The following is a 19331-nucleotide window of genomic DNA, read 5'->3' as shown; positions in this document are numbered from 1 at the left end:
CAGCAATGGAAGAGAAAGGAGCCCCAGGTCTGGAGGGGGCTCAAGTGAACATCCACAGGTTAGAGGTGAATGTGGAGTGCACAGGTTGGGGTAGAGATGGGGCCAGGAAATACTCTTGATCAGAACAGAGCTGACAAGGAGAGTCTAGGTGAAGATGGAGAAAGCAGGCAAGCAGTGGGGGAAGGTTTGAGCAGGACGGTGTGGAGTCTAGTTTGATGAGATGCTAGGGAGGAGGCCAGTGCAGAAGATCAACCTGTGGGAGGAATGAGGAGGTTGTTCAAGACTGCTGGGGTGGGAGAGGGGGTGAGGAGGGCAGTGGCGGGTTGAGGAAGGTGGGAATGTGCAGGGAGTGGGTAGGAAGAGCCATGTTGCAGCTGCAGGGACAACAGGGCCCGGGTCAAGGCACTCGGAGGGGACTGTGGAGAAGGGAAAGATCTGCGGGGCTGCGAGGTGGGCTGCAGAGAGGGAAGCCGCCACCCTTGGCAGCTGCAGGTGAGTGCTGAGACTGGAGAGGCGGCCAAGATGACTGAGGTATCGGACTTGCAGGAGCAGCAGGACACTGACACAGCCCAGAGGACGAGGTTGGGCAACAGGGAAGGCTGGGTGAGGAAGGGTGGGGAGTTTGAGGTCTCAGGGATGTTTACATTGAGCTGGAGACGTCCTGGAGCCCTTGGTACGTGACTTAGGGAAGAAGAAAGACCAGGGTGTGTGCTGGGGTAGGAGGGTGGTGGGAGGCAGTAATGAGTGGTGCCAAGTGAGCAGAGGAGTGGGGCGCTGGACTCTCTCTGGTGAGAAAGACGGGCGTTTCGGTGTGTATGGCAGTGAAGGGCCCTGTCAGCCCTCTGTCCCTCCATCTCCGAGCTCAGAAGGCTAAGAACCAGAGCCAGGACACTACCATCTCATTTCACTTCTGTTTCACATGTAAGGTGAAGTTTGCTGTTCTCTTGAACTTATAGCGCTGACATGGTAACTCACAAGGCAAGAGCATAGGACTTGGAGCCTCACAAGCCTTGGATTAAAATCCTAGCTCTGGAAGTCAATGTAGTATAAACATATAATGGAATATTAGTGAGCCTTAAATAAAGAAAAGAATTCTGACACGTGCTACAACTTGGAAGAAGCTTGAAGACATCATGCTCAGTGAAAGAAGCCAGTCACAAGAAAAGAAATGCCATAGGATTCTACTTACATGATGGACCTAGACTAGTCAGCTCATAGAAACAGAAAGTAGAATGGTGGTTGGCAGGGGCTGGAGGGAGGATGGGTGGGAAGTTCTTGTTCAATGGGTATAGAGTTACAGTTTTGCAAGATGAAAGATTTCTAGAGATCTGTTGCACAATGTGCTATATATAGTTCAAATATAGTTAACACTACGGTACTAGAACCTTAAAAATGATTAAGGTGAAAAATTTTTTGTGCTTTTTACCACCATTACCATTGGGGGAAAAAATCCCATATGATGGGCATAGAATATGCACTTCATAGAGATATTCTAAAGATTAAATGAAAGCAAGTATGTGAAGTTCCTAACACACCGCTAGCCCATAAGAGGTAGTCACATTTTAATTAAATGAAATACATGCAATTTAGTTCCCTATTATTCATACCTGAATGGTTTTCTTTTTCTTTTTCTTTTTTTAAGATTTTATTTATTTATTTGACAAAGAAAGAGAAAGAGCACAAGCAGGGGGAGTGGCAGGCAGAGGCAAAGGGAAAAGCAGGCTCCCTGCTGAGCAGGGAGCCCAATGTGGGGAGCCCAATGTGGGGTTTGATCCTGGGACCCTGGGACCATGACCTGAGCCAAAGGCAGACACTTAACCAACTGAGCCACCGAGGTGCCCCATGAATGGTTTTCTTTTAAGGATCTAGACCTATTTCAGCCTTTAGCAGCCTGTCACAGTGCAGCCCACACAAGAGTGAGGACAAAACAGTTAATAGCAACACCCCTGAGCTCCTATACCCAAAAGAATTTGTAATGGAATTAAACAAGAAGATCTCAGCATCTCTGTTTTTGATCTGAGGAGGGTCCCAAATAAAGATGTCACTATTACCACCAAAAAAACCTGAATGAAATCACTTCCGACTACATGAATGGGCAGAATTTAAATGCAACTGGCCAGAACACCAGTTTACAGACTTGCAAGGCCTTGAAAACATAGAGAAGCCCTTTGCAAAGCAGAAGTGATGAGCAACAGGCATTTGGGTGAGTCTATGGGAGAGAACAAACCTCTTTAGGAATTTTACTACTACATATTTAGGGTGTAATGTATAATTTGAACAAGTCCCAATGTAGAGACCAGATTTCACTGGAGGTCTGTGACAGATCAATGTAGAATATTCTCAGGAGAATCACCAGAACTTGGAAACCCAAGACCTAGAGGAATTCAGAGCAGACTGGAACATTCTCTTAGCTATCCCTGGTTAAGACTTTTTCTAACTCCTTAGAAGGATTTGGAAGTTGACACCAAAGTGCCTTTCTGTATCACCTGCAGCTTGCTGCGTGAGATTTTAAGTAAACCGGAAGTAACTGGATTGGCCTTATTTTGCACCATGAGTTCGAGCTCTCTCGATACTTCCTTTTGTCATCTTCTTTAAGTCCTGGGTTACAGACAGCCACCAGCTATTATTATAGCTAGATACCTGCACAGGGTGGACCCCTTCTGACTCTTACAGTTAAAATCCCGGTGCCCGGAGTTTCCAGGTAAGCAACAACCCTCACACAATGTTGTCTGGGTGTGCGGCCTGTAACAATAGTGTACCACACCCAGAAAGACAATATGCCAAAATATTAAAATATCCTACTCAGGCACTATGTCACGTAGAACACGCATGGCCCAGGACAGGTCAATCCCTCCTAAGATGTCAGGGCTCTTGAGAGGGTCAGTCAGACTAGATGTGATACTTGCTTATTGCTCTTGCCTTTCTTAGGTTTGTTTGTTTGTTTGTTTGTTTTTTGAAGGCATTCTGTGGTCTGTCCCACCTTGAATGACAAGATGGTCGAAGGGATGGAGCAAAGGGCTTTGCTAGCAGGCGGAAACGAGTTGACATCTCCTCTCCACTCCTGTAGTGGCTGTGCGAGCTGATCATGTTACTTAATTGTCTGAGCCTGGGGATTCCTGGCCCTAGAGGAGAATCCTAGAAGCCCCCTCAAGTCCATGGGAAGAAGAGAGGCGATGCAGCGGAAGGGTCTGGTACACTGCCTGAGCCACAGGAGCTGCTCCCGAAGTGTCACTCGCTGTCCCAACCCCTCCCTGCGCTACCTTCTCATTTCCCCTGATTCTGAGTCTTGCTTCATTCTTTCTAATCCCAAGAACCTGCTCTTAGGCCTTGACCTCTTTCTTTGATGAGTACTTGCGTTCTTGGGCACTCCCGTTCTCACACACACTCACAGACTCTGATAAACAACCTCTTCTGTTCCTGCAGATTTCACCTTCCTTGCTTTGCACACGCTCCCCTCGCCCCTCACCCCCCAATCCATTATTTTCCCCTGGTTAAGAGAAGAGCTGCAGGCCCCTTGGTTTCACAGCTGTCCCAAGTGCCTTGAGGGCATGTTCCCGGCTGGCTGCTACTTCAGCGTTTTCCCATCTTGCTCCTGTTGGGACACAGATCTCTTCCCCTTATGCTTCCTACCATTAATGGGTCTGGGTTCCACGGAAGGATCATTTGTTTTGTGTCCCCGTCCTCTGCGTGTGTGTGTGTGTGAGAGGGAAAGCACGTTGTGTTTTCCCAAACGCGGCTGTGTTTCCCTCTTGAATGCCAGAACCACTTTTTAATCTAGACCCCTGCCTCCCATTTGTCGTCAGAGACCCAGCAGGACCGTGCAGCCCTGCGTGCTCTGGTGGGCCCCTCCTTCCACCTCCGTATCCTGCTCCGGAACTCTCCTCGTAGGCACGGTTAATTAACTCGGGCTGAAGCCCCGTGTCCGCAGCTACGTGTTCAAATGAAAGGGCAACGGAGACACGGAGGATCCCCCTGCTTCCTGCGGGGAGAGAAGGTCAATCTCCCCTTCCCCTTGACCTCCAGCCCACTTCCTCCCGGAAGTCAGGCGCGCCGTTCCATGGGGGGCTTTTAATCTGAGGAGCCGAAGGGTTTCCACAAGCCTTCCAGAGCGGGTACTCTTCCTTCACCCCTGCCCGTGAAATGAACGTCTGGCTCCTGGAGGTCCTGTTCATGTAAAGCGTGTCCGTGTTCCAGAAACCACGACTGCACTGCGTGCTAGCTACCTAACATTTTATGAGGGCTGCCCTGACCTTTAGACACGGGCTGTGGGTCCCCGCAGTGAGCTCCAGCAGGACACGAGGCTGGAGAAGAGGGCTTGGAGAGGGGATTTGATAAAGCCTGGGGCTTGGCCCCCTGCAGCTTCTAGAGCTTGTGCGCGGTGGAGGCAGCCGCTGTGAGGACAGGCAGCTTGTTTGTGTTCAGCTCTTCCCCGGAACGCTCTCAGGACACACAGGGTGGCTGTTTTTGTTTTGACGAATTTTGATCTATTATTTTTAATGCCCTCATGCTTAAAAGAAAAAACAAATCTTTAAGATGATCTCATGTTTGTCCAATGTTGCTTCCTGGGAAATCACCAACCTCCAGGGAGCGCGGAGTGCAAGCGGGCCCGGCGCGGAGGGGAGGCTGGGCTGGGAATTCGGGACCTTCGGAGCTGGGTCAAACGGCCGTGCAAGTACCGTGTGAGTCGGGACCTCGTTCCCCGGGTGCAAAACCGAGAGTTCCCGTGTGTTGGCTGCCAGGTTGAAACACGGAAGAAATTTCACAGTACTTGGGGGAAGAGGATAGAGAATGATCGAGGCAATGATTATTACAACGATACTAGGTAATATAATAGAGGTAGGGCATTCATGATATTCCTTTTCATTCTCAAGCGCCCCCCACCCCAAGTACTGTTATTACTCTCACTTGACCGAGGAGGGGCCAGACTTTTAAGGAGCACGAGCCAGGGCGGATGGCAACGCCGTCCCCTCAGTCCTGCTCTAGTGGTTTTGCCCTTCAGCACCCACACTACTGTGGTGGTTACCTCAGCGTTGACTTTTGTAAATACATGATCAATCACAAATATAATTCATGTTCATTGTGAAAAAATCCGAACAACAGGAACACTGAAAGTAGTTACAGCAAAAAGGGATAGGATCGCCGCCTCAGACAGGGTTTGGCGTTTGAGGGACATCCGCTCGGGCCTTTTCCCAGAATGCACCCCGAGGGCTGTGTGTCTGCTTTAACGCAAGTTGGATCACACTCTGTGCCTTATTCTGTGTGACATTATGTCCTTGCGGGGGGGGGGGGAGTGGGGCAGAGAGGCAGGCGGGGGGGGGGGGGGGAGCAGGCCCCCCGCTGAGCAGAAGCCGATGCTGGGCTGGATCCCAGGACCCTGAGATCATGACCTGAGCTGAAGGCAGAGGCTTAACCCACTGAACCACCCAGATGCCCCGACATTATATCTTTATTTGTCAACGGAAGTAATGTGGGTTAGAGATCAGTATAGGGCTGATCTACTGGCTGTCTGTTCTGGGGCAAATTACATAACTTCTTTGAGTTTCACGCTTAAAATGGGTATCACAGGGGTGCCTCGGTGGCTCAGTGGGTTAAAGCCTCTGCCTTCGGCTCAGGTCATGATCTCAGGGTCTTGGGATCGAGCCCCTTCTCGGGCTCTCTGCTCAGCAGGGAGCCTGCTTCCTCCTCTCTCTCTCTCTCTGTCGACTTGAGATCTCTGCCTATCAAATAAATAAATAAAATCTTTAAAAAAAAATGAGTATCACGCTACTTCTCTTTGAGAGCTCTTATGAAGATGAGAGGCGAAATATGTAAAATGCCAGACACGTTAAATAGTGGGAATCATTACTAAGTCTAATGAACTATTTAAATTCTAGAATATTTTTTATTTTTGAGCTGCAAAAATACTATATTTTTCTCTTGATTCGAACAAGATGGATTGTAATTTATACAGTCTTCAATGCTTTATTCTGATACATTCCCAATGGGATTTGTTCCTGTTTTCTTTTTTTAATATATTTATGTGTATATTTTCTTTTATTTAAATTCAATCAGGCAACATATAATACATCATTAGTTTTTGGTGTGCTGTGTTCCTGTTTTCTTTGTTTAAATCAGATTTTTTAACCTTTGATACGCCTTGGAATTACTTGGGAAGCTTGTAAAAACCCCTAAAGCAGGCCAAACGGCAGTCCAATTATAGCACAGTCTCCTTAGTTGGAAATGAAGCTCCAGTTTTCTACAAAAGATCTGCAGGTGATCCCAGTATCTGGGTAAGGCAGAGAATCATCACTTCATAGGATGTTATGTGTGTTCTCAAGAAATGAGCATATAATCAGGGAAATACAAATCAAAACCACAAGATACCACCTCATACCAGTCAGAATGGCTAAAATGAACAAGTCAGGAAATGACAGATGCTGGCAAGAATGTGGAGAAAGGGGAACCTTCCTACACTGTTGGTGGGAATGCAAACTGGTGCAACCACTCTGGAAAACAGCATGGAGGTTCCTCAAAATGTTGAAAATAGAGCTCCCCTATGACCCAGCAATTGCATTACTGGGTATTTACCCTAAAGTTACAAACATAGTGATCCGAAGGGGCACGTGCACCTGAATGTTTATAGCAGCAATGTCCACAGCAGCAATGTCCACAATAGCCAAACTATGGAAAGAACCTAGATGTCCATCAATAGATGAATGGATGAAGAAGATGTGATATATATATATATATATATATATATATATATATATATACATATAATGAAATACTATGCAGCCATCAAAAGAAATGAAATCTTGCCATTTGCAACATGGATAGAACTAGAGGGTATTGTGCTGAGCGAAATAAGTCAATCCGAGAAAGACAACTATCATATGATCTCTCTGATATGAGGAAGTGGAGAAGCAACATGGGGGTTTGGGGAGTAGGAGAAGAATAAATGAAACAAGATGGGATTGGGAGGGAGACAAACCATAAGAGACTCTTAATGTCACAAAACAAACTGAGGGGGGCTGGGGGGGGAGAGGGTGGTGGGGTTATGGATATTGGGGAGGGTATGTGCTATGGTGAGTGCTGTGAAGTGTGTAAACCTGGCGATTCACAGACCTGTACCCCTGGGGCTAATAATACATTATATGTTAATAAAAAAAAAGGAAATGAGCATATAGGCAAGAATGAAATTGGATTTCATTTGTTCAGTGTATTTGTACTAATGGAAGAGCTTACTGCCTTTCCTATTTAATGTTATTAGTGTATTAAATATTATTAATTACCCAATACTCAGTATTTAAATACACATGTGGGCTGAATGCCAGAAAAAGACAATGAGATCCAATAGCGTATCATAAATTGTAAGGTACACATATTTTAATTATAAAGCATGTTAAAGAGTGTTTCAAAAAATAGAAAAAAAGAAAGAAAACAATTACTAATAGTCTCACCACCTTCCTATCTATCAGTTTCTGCTGGTATACTAGAATTAGTATATGTATTCTTTCTATCAATATACTTTAAAATACCTAACTATCCTATCACATGTCCTTTTTAAATTATTATTATGTTACGTTAGTCACCATACAGTACATCATTAAGGTTTTTTTTTTAATTTCTAATTTTTTTTCTAAAGATTTATTTATTTGACAGACAGATCACAAGTAGGCAGAGAGGCAGGCAGAGAGAGGGGGGAAGCAGGCTCTCCACTGAGCAGAGAGCCCGATATGGGTCTTGATCTCTGGACCCCAGGACCATGACCCGAGCCGAAGGCAGAGGCTTTAACCCACTAAGCCACCCAGGCGCCCCTAATTTTTAAATTTTTTTATAAACATATAATGTATTATTAGCCCCAGGGGTACAGGTCTGTGAATCGCCAGGTTTACACACTTCACAGCACTCACCATAGCACATACCCTCCCCAATATCCATAACCCCACCACCCTCTCCCCCCCCAGCCCCCCTCAGTTTGTTTTGTGACATTAAGAGTCTCTTATGGTTTGTCTCCCTCCCAATCCCATCTTGTTTCATTTATTCTTCTCCTACCCCCCAAACCCCCCATGTTGCTTCTCCACTTCCTCATATCAGGGAGATCATATGATAGTTGTCTTTCTCGGATTGACTTATTTCGTTCAGCATAATACCCTCTAGTTCCATCCATGTCATCGCAAATGGCAAGATTTCATCTCTTTTGATGGCTGCATAGTATTTCATTATATATATATACCACATCTTCTTCATCCATTCATCTGTTGATGGACATCTAGGTTCTTTCCATAGTTTGGCTATTGTGGACATTGCTGCTGTGGACATTGCTGCTATAAACATTCAGGTGCACGTGCCCCTTCGGATCACTACGTTTGTAACTTTAGGGTAAATACCCAGTAGTGCAATTGCTGGGTCATAGGGCAGTTCTATTTTCAACATTTTGAGGAACCTCCATGCTGTTTTCCAGAGTGGTTGCACCAGTTTGCATTCCCACCAACAGTGTAGAAATGTTCTCCTTTCTCCACATCCTTGCCAGCATCTGTCATTTCCTGACTTGTTCATTTTAGCCATTCTGACTGGTATGAGGTGGTATCTTGTGGTTTTGATTTGTATTCCCCTGATGCCGAGTGAGTACATCATTAGTTTTTGATGTAGTATTCCATGATTCATTATTGGCACATGTTATAACTCTAAACATTTGTGATTAGTGAACAAGCAGAGTGAACAATAGCATTGTAGGGCCAGTGGCTTCAGGCTAAGAGCTGGGCAGCAAGGAGAGCCCCACCCACCTGGCTGAGCACAGCTCCTCACTAATGTCGCCCACAGTGACCAGGCTACATTCATTAAAACCCTTTTGGTGACTTTAATTCATTTTCTCTTTCAAGGTGTAATCCCTCAATGAGAATGTTGGAGAGGTACCAGGGATGGGCTGAGAGCAGGCAGTAAGGACAGACAGTCATTTCCACATGTAACCAAAGCTGGCTTCTAGTAATTAGTTCTCCATAGAGAAACCTCACTTATTAAGAGGCTATTCATGAAACCTCTGGAAGGATGGACAGGCCACAAGCAACAGTGGCTATCTGCAGAGGGGAAATGTATGAATTTGCCCTACACGCTTCCATATCATATTCATATATTCCTTCTCCAAAATGGTAAATAGAGTTTTAAAGCATCTATTCTTCTATTCTTCTGTACCAGTAAGTATCTTCTGTTGTCCCTTCTCTGGAACAGGTGCTGTATTTTCCCATTTGCTTTATTTATACATCTACTTTGTGATAATAATTGTGCAAATAAATGGACAATTCTTGACCTCTGGAGGCTTACTGATAAGCTTGCCCATAGGTATTCAGAGGAACCCAAGGACAAACAGCAGACAATTCACTCAATGTCAACCACAAGGCAGGTGTATTTGAGGGAACAGGTCGTGGGAGGAACATACTTGGACAGGGTGGAGTGAAAGGGAAAGAACCTTTCTTACAGAAGAGATTCCGGGGAAGGAAGGAAAATTTCAGAGGTTGTTTCAGTGGCAGAAGAGAGGTTTGTGCAGTGCGGGGGAGGAAGCCCATTCCAGAGACAGGTGCAGCCTTGGAGGTAACCTAACCAGAGCAACACCACAACTCATGAGGGGGCCCGTTTATCTTGGGGTACCATGATTGACAACTTCTTCATTGTAAAATGATGTGTGGGAATTTTAAGATGAGCTTAGAACAGTGCCGGTTCTCAGTAAATGGGTGTTAGCTAACTGCATTTATCTAACCCCAGGAGAGGGGAGCCCCCTCATTTTAGAGGGCCCTCTCCCCTGCATTGCACAGTCTGGGAAGATAGCACATTTAAACCTATTCTCCTAAGTGAACTGAAGACAAAGGAACAGAGACATTGAAAAGTAGGCTGGGACAGTTTAGGCAGCCCAGAGCTGCCCAGTGAAAGGCCTGGAGACAGAAGGAGAGGCTCTTGGCATCTCTTGGAAGGAGAATGGTCAGTGATTAGATGGAAGGGAGGAGAAGTTTTAGAGTAAAATGAATGTCCCCCAAATAAAGTACTGATGATGATTCTCTGGTCAGGTCTTCACCGAAGAATTTCTAGGTAATTGTCATCAGCCCCAGGGAAGAAGACAAGAGAGGCACAACCTTGACCATTTTCATGGCCCCCTCGACCAACATTCACTACACAACTTGTCATCTTTAATTAAGTGTACCTTTCACCAGATTCATATCGTTTTGCTGCAAGTAGGTGCCCTCAGTCTTCAGATTTTATTACAACTTGCAGTGATTTTAACTCTTTGTCTGTTTTCTTTTTTTTTTTTTTCTTTTATTCCCTGGACAATGAGCTCTGTGCGGGTGGGAAGTAGGACATATGTCCAGGTTAATCATCCCTGTGACTTGCACAGTGACTGACACATAGTAGGCACTTAATGAATATTTAATGCATTAAAAGAACAAATGAATATTAAAGAAGAAGTGAGCAAATGAAATTTATTAACTTAGTCTAACACAAGATTAAACTACTAATCACTCTCCTGTTTTTTCCTGTTTCATTCCATTCTAGCTTAGACCCATGGCTTCTATGCTAATCCCAACACTTCGGGGCACTACTCGATTGTTTTTTATCTGCTTCAACTGCCAAGAGAGACTGATATGGCAGGTAATATTCCAGAACTAGAAAATTTACCCCTTCATCTCTGCATGATCTGGTCCCTCCAGCTTCACTTCTCATCCCTTTGTGACATGTTCCAACTGACCCAAAGACCTTTCAGACTCTTGAGTGCACTATGTTCACTCTCTTTTGCCTCCAGGTGTTTGCACATCTGTTTCTTCTATCTTCCTTCCTGCCCCTACCTTTGACGCCCACATCTGAGTTTAGCACCCTTCACCTAGGCTCCTATCCTGTATATCTCTGATTTCATCCTTAGCTCATTAACCTGGAATTGCATTTTTAAGTAATGTTTTCATTTGCTCATTCATCAGTAAATATTTATTGTGTATCCATGATATATCTCAGGCACCGCTCCAGGTACCAGGGACCCAGTAGTGAACAAAACAGGCAAAATCCCTGTCCTCTGATACTTACTTACCTTTTGGTGGAAAGAGATAAGCAATTATCAAGTAGAGACACAGCTATATAATAGGTCGCATGTTAAGTGCTCTAAAGAAGCAGGGAAGACAGAGGGAAATAAGACAGAGGGAAATAGAAGATTATTTTAGGTGAAGTGGTCCAGAAGGGCATCCTGATAAAAGAACATTTTATCATCAGCTCACAGGAATCAGGAGAATAAGCCATGAAGATGTCTGGGGACATGTATTCCAGAAACAGAGCAAAGGCACTGAGGCAAGAATGTGATTGACATATTCAGAACATTGAAGAAGCAGGAGGTGATGTAGCTAGAACAGAGTGACCATGTCTGCCTCTAGCCCAAGCTGTAAGCTCCATATGGTGAGAGATCATGTCTGCCTAGCACAGTGTTATATTCTCCAGTATCTCTCGTGGAAACTGGCACATTCTTTCAAGGTACTGTATGAACTCATCTTCTTGGAACAGCTTCCCCATTTGTCTGGCTTCACCCATCTGGTCCTGAATGGGATACACAGGGAGGAGGATGTTGAACTTGGACAAGGGCAGGTATGGTCGATAGAGGAACTTTATAAATAAAAAAGAACAGGAAAGGGTTGAGGGACTGAGAACCAACTTGAGGGTTCTGCTTCATGCTCCAGGGATCAAAGCGGACCATAGGACAGTGCTTTGGAAATGGCCTCTTGTACCATATCACATCATTAAAGCTGTACTCTTTAAGTCACAAGTAACTTCGTATTGATTCAATCCAGTATCCTCTCCTTACTACATGTTTGATACTGCACTGAATATTTTCCCTGGATTAGTTTAGCATGACTGTTAATGGAGATTATTTGAAATGATATCTCCATTTTACAGATGAACAAACTGACATTTGGAGAGTCAAGTAACCTGCCCACCAACCTACAACTGATGGCAGAGACAAGCAATGAACTCAGGTGACAGGTTTGCAAAGGCTTCACTCTTAAACCCTGTACTGCAAATACCTCCCTCTTCCTCCTGCCCTTTCATGGTGAAATGATCTTGTTATTGTTAGACTTGCAGCTAAATGAAGGGACAGAAAGTAAACAGATCTGAGTTACACCTGATCCCAAATCAGTGTACTTCCAAATCATATGATAGCAGTTACCCCATGGTTTTGTTTGTTTGTTTGTTTTGTTTTGTTTTCTGGATTGAGGTCAAGCCTATAGGGATGAGTGCAAGAACCAACCACAGTGAAAGAGAAGGCTTTGACAAGGAATCTGTGTCCCATGAAGCTTCAAATTGTCTGACGACAGCACACCTCATGAGGAGGGAGCCTGGTGGTAAAAGCCAGTTTTCCTAATAAGAGAAAGTCTGGAGATTTTCATAAAAAATGGCAGCACAGTTCTGGAAAAACCCTGTCATGCTCTATCTCTCCAAGACACAGATGAGATGTGTGGTGCTCCCACTGGGACAAGAACTGACAGGAATTCTGGTTCTAGGAAGGACAGCAGCACCCACCATAGGGATCAAGATATGCCTCCAAAAACAACAGCTAATGATTCATTCGCTTATAATGGAAAGGACACAATGGAGATGTTTTGGCTGTTGATGCTGAGCCTCGCTATACAGGTCCCACAATGTGAAGTAGGAAGGAAATGGTTGAGTGGAAGTTCATTAGATTTCTCTAAGTAACCTCTAACACTACCACAACCCAATTCAAAGAGACTGTGGAATTCAGGATGACTGACTCAAGCCCTGCTAAGAGTGGTGAGTTCCCCAAGAAAACCTTTAAAGGAGCGGTATGGGCTTTCCCATCTCTATCTGCTTCCCTCTTGAGATTCTCTAAAGAAGAAATCAAAGAGACTAAAGCCAGGAAGTGGCCTTTATCCTGTGATCTCACTACATCCCACTTGGTGTTACAGTGCCTAAAGGGGGGCCTCTTCCTTGAAGCGATAAGAAGAGCTGCTTGCTTGAAGATATCAGTGGTCGTTGGAGCCTATGGTAGACTTAACAGAACAAGCGGCCTAAGTCATAATCTCTAGGAATCTCCTGTGGCTAAAACTGTGAAGAGAGTTGGCATGTGGGCAAAACAATGGGTGAATCCATCCTCCAGATTGGAGGAAAGTGAGCAGACACAAGAAAGATTCTTAGGCCAGGCCCTTACATCTCAAAAGAATTCAGAACACCAGATCAAATGTCCTTCCTGTCCTTTAACATTCTGGGCTTTCAGTGAGAACACTGATGTCGTTATCAAAGAAGAGGGAGGCATGAGCACCATTGCTCAAAAAAGAGAGAGCCTGTTAAAACCCATCAGGATTAAGACAGAACACACCAGACCAAGCTATCATGGGGAAAACTACAACATCTGCTTCTAACTGGTCTAAAGACCATGTGGTTAGTGCAGCACGTGGCCCTGTAATTTGGAGCCGACTGCCAGGAATCCAGTCATTAGTCTCTGTGAACCACAGCGTGAATTCTGTGTATTTGAGGACACGACGTTGGTTTTTATAATTGTAAATATGTTCAGTCAGAAATTGAGTGGCAGTTGTTAAAAGGAAGCCAGATCTCATTTCCAAACACAACACAATTTTGTTTTGTTTTGTTTGTGAATGAGGTTCCACTGGTGCTCGGCAGCAGAGAGAGCATCTGGCAGAGGGTTAGGAAACCTGGAGTGGGGGTGGGGGGGCTGTGGTTTTGCCACTAATTGGGTGACCGCTGGCATTTCAAATCATTCAGGATTTTAGAGCCTACAGGGTGCAGTTCCTTGGGTTTACCACAAGGAGAGAGAGAAAGATGTATAATCCAAGGCATCCAGGTCCTGCCTGAACTGGCGTCCATGTGGAAGAGAGAAAAAATCTGAGAGCAGAAGAGAGGGCATGATGGGTGCTATAGTAAAAGTACAAAGTTTAAAGAAGAGACCAATTTCAACTGGGCAAAATATTAAATAAGCATATACAGGGGCATTCTAGGTAGAGGAAAGAGCATAAGAAAAACCCCACCATGAGATATCATCTCATGCCCATTACAATGGCTACTACAAAAAAAAATTGCAGAAAATAACACGAGTTGGTGAGCACGTGAAAAACTGGAGCCCTCATGTACTCTTTGGGGAATGGAAAATGGGGGAGCTGCTTTGGAAAACCATCTGCCAGTTCCTTAAAGAAATTAAACATAGAATTCCCATGTGATCCAGCAACTCCACTTCTGGGTACCTGAAAACAGCAACTTAAGCAGACATTTGTATATTCTCATTCAGAGCAACATTATTCACAAAAGTCAGAAGGCAGAAGCAACCCAAGCATCCACTGATGGATGAATAGATAAACAGAATGCAGTCTCTGCATACAATGGCATTTTATCTAGCCTAAAAAAGGTAGGAAATCCTGATCCACGCTCCAATATGGATAAATCTTGAGGACATTATGCTAAGTGAAATTAGCCAATCACAAAAAGACAATTTCTGCGTGATTCAAATTAGATACATGGAGTTGAAGTCGTCAGAGCCACAGATATAGGAAGTAGAATGGTGGTTGCCTTGGGGCTAGGGGTCACAGATAGGGGTTTGTTGTTCAGTGGGGACAGTTCCAGTTTTGCAAGATGCAAAGAGTTGGATGGATCATGGCGGTGGTTGCACAACAGGGTGAATGTAGTTGACGCCATTGAGCTGCACACTTCAAAATGGTCATAAGGCGGTAAGTTTTTTTGTGTTGGGGGGGGGAGAGGACACAGAGAGAATCTTAAGCAGCTTCCATGCCCAGCACAGCCCTTTACTAAGACATGGGTGGGGGAATCTCAAAAAATAGAGCAGAATCTGGAGGGAGTAGTAGAGACTGTTACCATTCCTAGACCTGTAGAGTAAAGGGAGGAAGCAGTTACTGGTTCAAAAAGGAATGAGTCCTGTGGCTCAGAGGCTCTCCTGAGAGTTACAGTGACCTTTGATGCAGGGACACTTGCAGTGGTAGACAACCCCACAGGAAGGTGACCTGGGGAGAGGGAGGGCGAGGAAATGCCCTCACTCCCTCCTCCGTCTTTCTGGGATCTCCTGCCAGGATTCCCACTGGCCAAGGCCCAGCTGAAGCCAGAGGTTTAAGGAACCAGCCCATGTTATCCCGTGTCTCCTTGAGTGAACACCAGCCTCACCTGGAAGACTCCGTCAAACACAGTATCCTGGAGCCCCGCCTCCAAGTTTCTGATTCAGTAGGTCTGGGGGGTGGGGCGAGTATTGGCTTGTTTAACAAGTTCCCAGGTGATGCTGATGTTGCTGGTCTGGGGACCACATCTTGAGATGCAATTCATGTTTGGTCAGCCTCTCACAACAAACAGGAAGACAGATGGAGAGGAGACCTGGAAAGGCAAACAGGCTTTAATGAAAGGTATTGCTGGACTCACGTTAATGTCACAACCTTGGCAGGCCTCAGTTTCTTACCTATGAAATGAGAGAGATCTGCAAGGTCCCTCCTAGCGGAAGTACAGAATCTACAGTCATATCTTTGAGTGAGCACAAAGGTGACACTTCTTAAAGGTAAGGCAATTCTTACCGCTATCGACTGTCTGCGGTGGATAGTAGTTCATGGAATTGGGCATGAAGTTATATGGATCGATTCGTATGTCTGTTTTCTGATTGTTTTTCGTAGTGGGTGTAGAGCTATTTGGGAACAAGATATAAACAGTTGACTTCTCCATCTTATTTCTCTACAATGAAAGGAGGCATTCACTGCATCAGATAAGCTATGTTCCAAAATTGGGGTGGGGGGCACTTCGATTTGTGTAAAATCAGTCATCAAGGATATACCACAGGAGGATATATCTAATTAACAAAAGCCCAGTCAGTTTATACGAATGATGCCTATAGAATCATTATTTGGCATGACTTAAGAGATACTTTTCTCTTTTCAAGAGCTCATTTGTTAAAACCAGAAGAAATCAGTCATTTTTCTGGGAATCCGTGGCTGTGCACATCTGTTAGCCCGTGTTTGGGCACACAGTGTTTATGCATCCCTTGCCGTGTGTTTGTCCTTGTGTGCCGTATTATTTACAGCAATGCAGATGATGTAGAGGCATAGCTGAAAGCCTTTGGAAAATTCCCATCTGTCCCTTGGTTCCCCTTTGTCTTCGTTCTATTTTGTAAAAAAATTTTAAAAAATTAAAAAAAAAAAAAGGAAGAAGGAAAAAAGAAAAAAATTCTTAAATTTTTATGCAATGTCTGGCTAAAAATAGTCTCCCTTGCAGCAGTCATCACAGGCAACTTCCAGGAATCCTAAAACATCTTTTGCACAATCCTTCTGCTTTCTCTTCAGGGTATTTCTGACCCAGAAATTGAAGCTGCTTGTAAATTACTAATTCATGTATTCATTCATTCAACTGTGACTACGAAGGCAATTCATGGCTGAAGGACACGTTAGTTAAGTCAGGGGGAAGATGGCAGTTGGGAATTTGTGTCCCAATTCTGAGAGACGGAAGAGTTTCAGCTTTCTTTAGGGTAGATTTTCATGAGAAGCTTTCAGAGGCCTGGGCCTATGGAATAGTCAGGGCTCTACAGAACTGGTTCATTTGTTGGACAGGTTTTATTGAGTAACTATGGCGGCTGAGGACCGGTGCTGGTGTCCTGTATGAGCTCCTGGTGTCCCAGATACAGACATGTGCAGGAGGAGCCATAACAAGGTGATGAATTCTTCCACCACATTTCTAAGGTCCTTGAGGACAGAGACTGAGTTGGGCATTTTGTGACTGTAGCTCTAGTAGTCTAGCACATAATGGGTGCTCGGTACGTACTTGCCAGCTGCGTGCCATAATGGAAAAATAAGCAAAAATCTGTGGCTGCACAGAGGAGGTGCTGACGAGTCCTTCAGGGGTGGGGGAGGAATCCCAGCCCACTAGGGGAAGACAGAAGAAGAACACCCTTACCCCTGCCTTCCTCAGAGGCCCTGGGCAGCCCACATTCTATCTTAAAAGGTTCTATTCGTTTCGACAAACAAAGAAAAGAGACCAGCCAAACAAGCCCGGATTCTGTTCTAAACACATTACCTTGAGCTGTCAGACTGAAAATGCCTGTAGCATTTTCCATGTAAATTCCATTCTGATGGGTTTCACTGGACTCTAGGGTGGAGGGTGGTTGACTCAGGTCAAATTTCTTCTGACTTTGAAATAGACTCATTGTGAACAGAAGAGAATTGAACATTACCTTTCCAAAGAGTGTGGCGAAGGCATTTCACTTACTGCTGTCCCTACCTGCCTCCTTCTAGTTCCCTTATTTCTGGGAGCATGGGCAGGATACTAGGTAGGGGTATAGGTGAATATGGTCAAAGCTGGAAATCTTATTTAAATACGAAGAAAAAGAAAACTCCCAATTGATTTACACTTTTCCAGGAGTTGCCTGATCCTGAGTTAGGCAGGGCATGAGTTCGGCAGGGCATCCTGCTTTGTTAACAGTGGGGGCTGGCAGGGTTAGGAGGTGAGAGGGGAAACTTTGACCACCTGTCTCTCTCTTCCTCTGACCAGCCACAGACTGAGACACATGAAAGAACCAGTGGTTGCTGGAGCTAACTGGATCAGTTCTTGAGAGCCAGTTATTATATTTTTGGAAATTTTGCCAAGTCATCATCCATTATTAAAACTAATTATATAAGCTTACCATTTAATAAACTATTTGTTTATAGAAGGTATTGAATGATTGAAACTCTTTGCTTCCTAATTATTTTACTATATCTTGCTATTGCTTATACTTTTAAGGTTATTTACATCTATTGTATTGGAATGGTAGAAATACTACATGATTGTATATTACCACCTTTCTTGTCTCCATTTTATATCTTGTATCCATTCAGCAATACCATGTTGGCAGCTTAAAATTGTCCACAGTGGGAACTTCTACACCAGAGAAATTGACAGTGCTAGAAATAGTATATATGTTTTCCCAACAGTGAGTCAGTTATTAAACATTTACTAGCACACCACCGTAAGGGACCTTCTGAGATTTCTTAGATACAGACTTGATTAAGTTTCCATAGACTTTGGGGTGCTATGTACAGCCCAACTTGGTGAACTCTGAGAATAAGACAGAGATCCTGAGCAATGTTGGCTGGACCATAATATTGGGTCTATTCCTAGCAGGCTGGTTGTTCTGTACTGGGCTAAAACCTCATTCTGTAGTTGAAAATATATAATTATATGATAGAATATAAGTCATATACCACTTATCTGTGCACTTCAATGATTTTTAGTATATTCACAGAGTTGAGCGCATCAATTTTAGACCATATTCACCACTCCCAAAGAGATCCTGTGCCCATTAGGAGTCAGTCCTTACATCCCCCAGTCTCCTCTTTCCCCTCCAAACCCTAGGCAACCACCAATTTCTGTTCTTTCTCTATAGATTTGTTTATCTGGTCATTTCATATAAATGGCACCATATACAAGGTGGTCTTTCTTGACTGGCTTCGTCCACAAAGCATAACGTTTTCAAGGTTTAGCCATGCTGTGCCATGTGTCAATCCTTCATTCCTGAGTAATATGCTATTGTGGGGACATACTACATAAATATACCCTTGCCATCAGCAGATGGATATTTGGGTTGTTTTCACATTCTGGCTACTATGAATAAGGCTGCTATGTACATTCATGTGTAAGATTTTCTGTGGATATATGCTTTCAGTTCTCTCCTGTGTTCCTTTTTTTTTTTTTTTTAAAGATTTATTTGTTTGAGAGAGAGTGAGAGCAGGTGGGGGAGTAGAGGGAGACTCCCTCCCAAGCACGGAGCCCAACGTAGGGCCCAATCACAGGACCCTGAGATCATGATCCCGAGATCATGACCTGATCTGAAACCAAGAGTGACCAGTCAACTGGCTGAGCCATCCAGGTACCCCTTATATGTTTTCAGTTCTCATGCGTATACACATACCAAGCAGTGGAATTTCTGAGTCACATGGAGACTCCATGTTTAACCATTTCAGGGACTGTTGAACTTTTTCCAAAGTGGCTGCCCCAGTTTATATTCACACCAGCCATGGAGGATGTTCTACTCTCCATATCCTTGATAACACACTATTGTCTTTTTAAAAAGATTTTATTTGTTTGTGAGAGAGAGCACAAGCAGGGGGCTGGAGGGGAAGAGGGAGAAGCAGACCCCCTGCATAGCAGGGAGCTCAATCATGGCGCTCAATTCCAGGACCAAGGGATCATGACTTGAGCCAAAGGTAGATGCTTAACCCATTGAATCACCCAGGCACCCATGTCTGTTTTTTTAATTTTAGTCATCCTAGTGGATGCGAAATGGTATCTCACTGTCATTTTGATTTGCATTTCCTTGACTAATGGTTTTGAACATA

The sequence above is a fragment of the Mustela putorius genome, unplaced genomic scaffold (assembly GCF_011764305.1).
Source record: "Mustela putorius furo isolate JIRA1106 unplaced genomic scaffold, ASM1176430v1.1 tig00003942_pilon_pilon_pilon, whole genome shotgun sequence".
In the NCBI taxonomy this organism is placed as follows: Eukaryota; Metazoa; Chordata; class Mammalia; order Carnivora; family Mustelidae; genus Mustela; species Mustela putorius.
Note: the sequence above shows the minus strand (reverse complement) of the source record.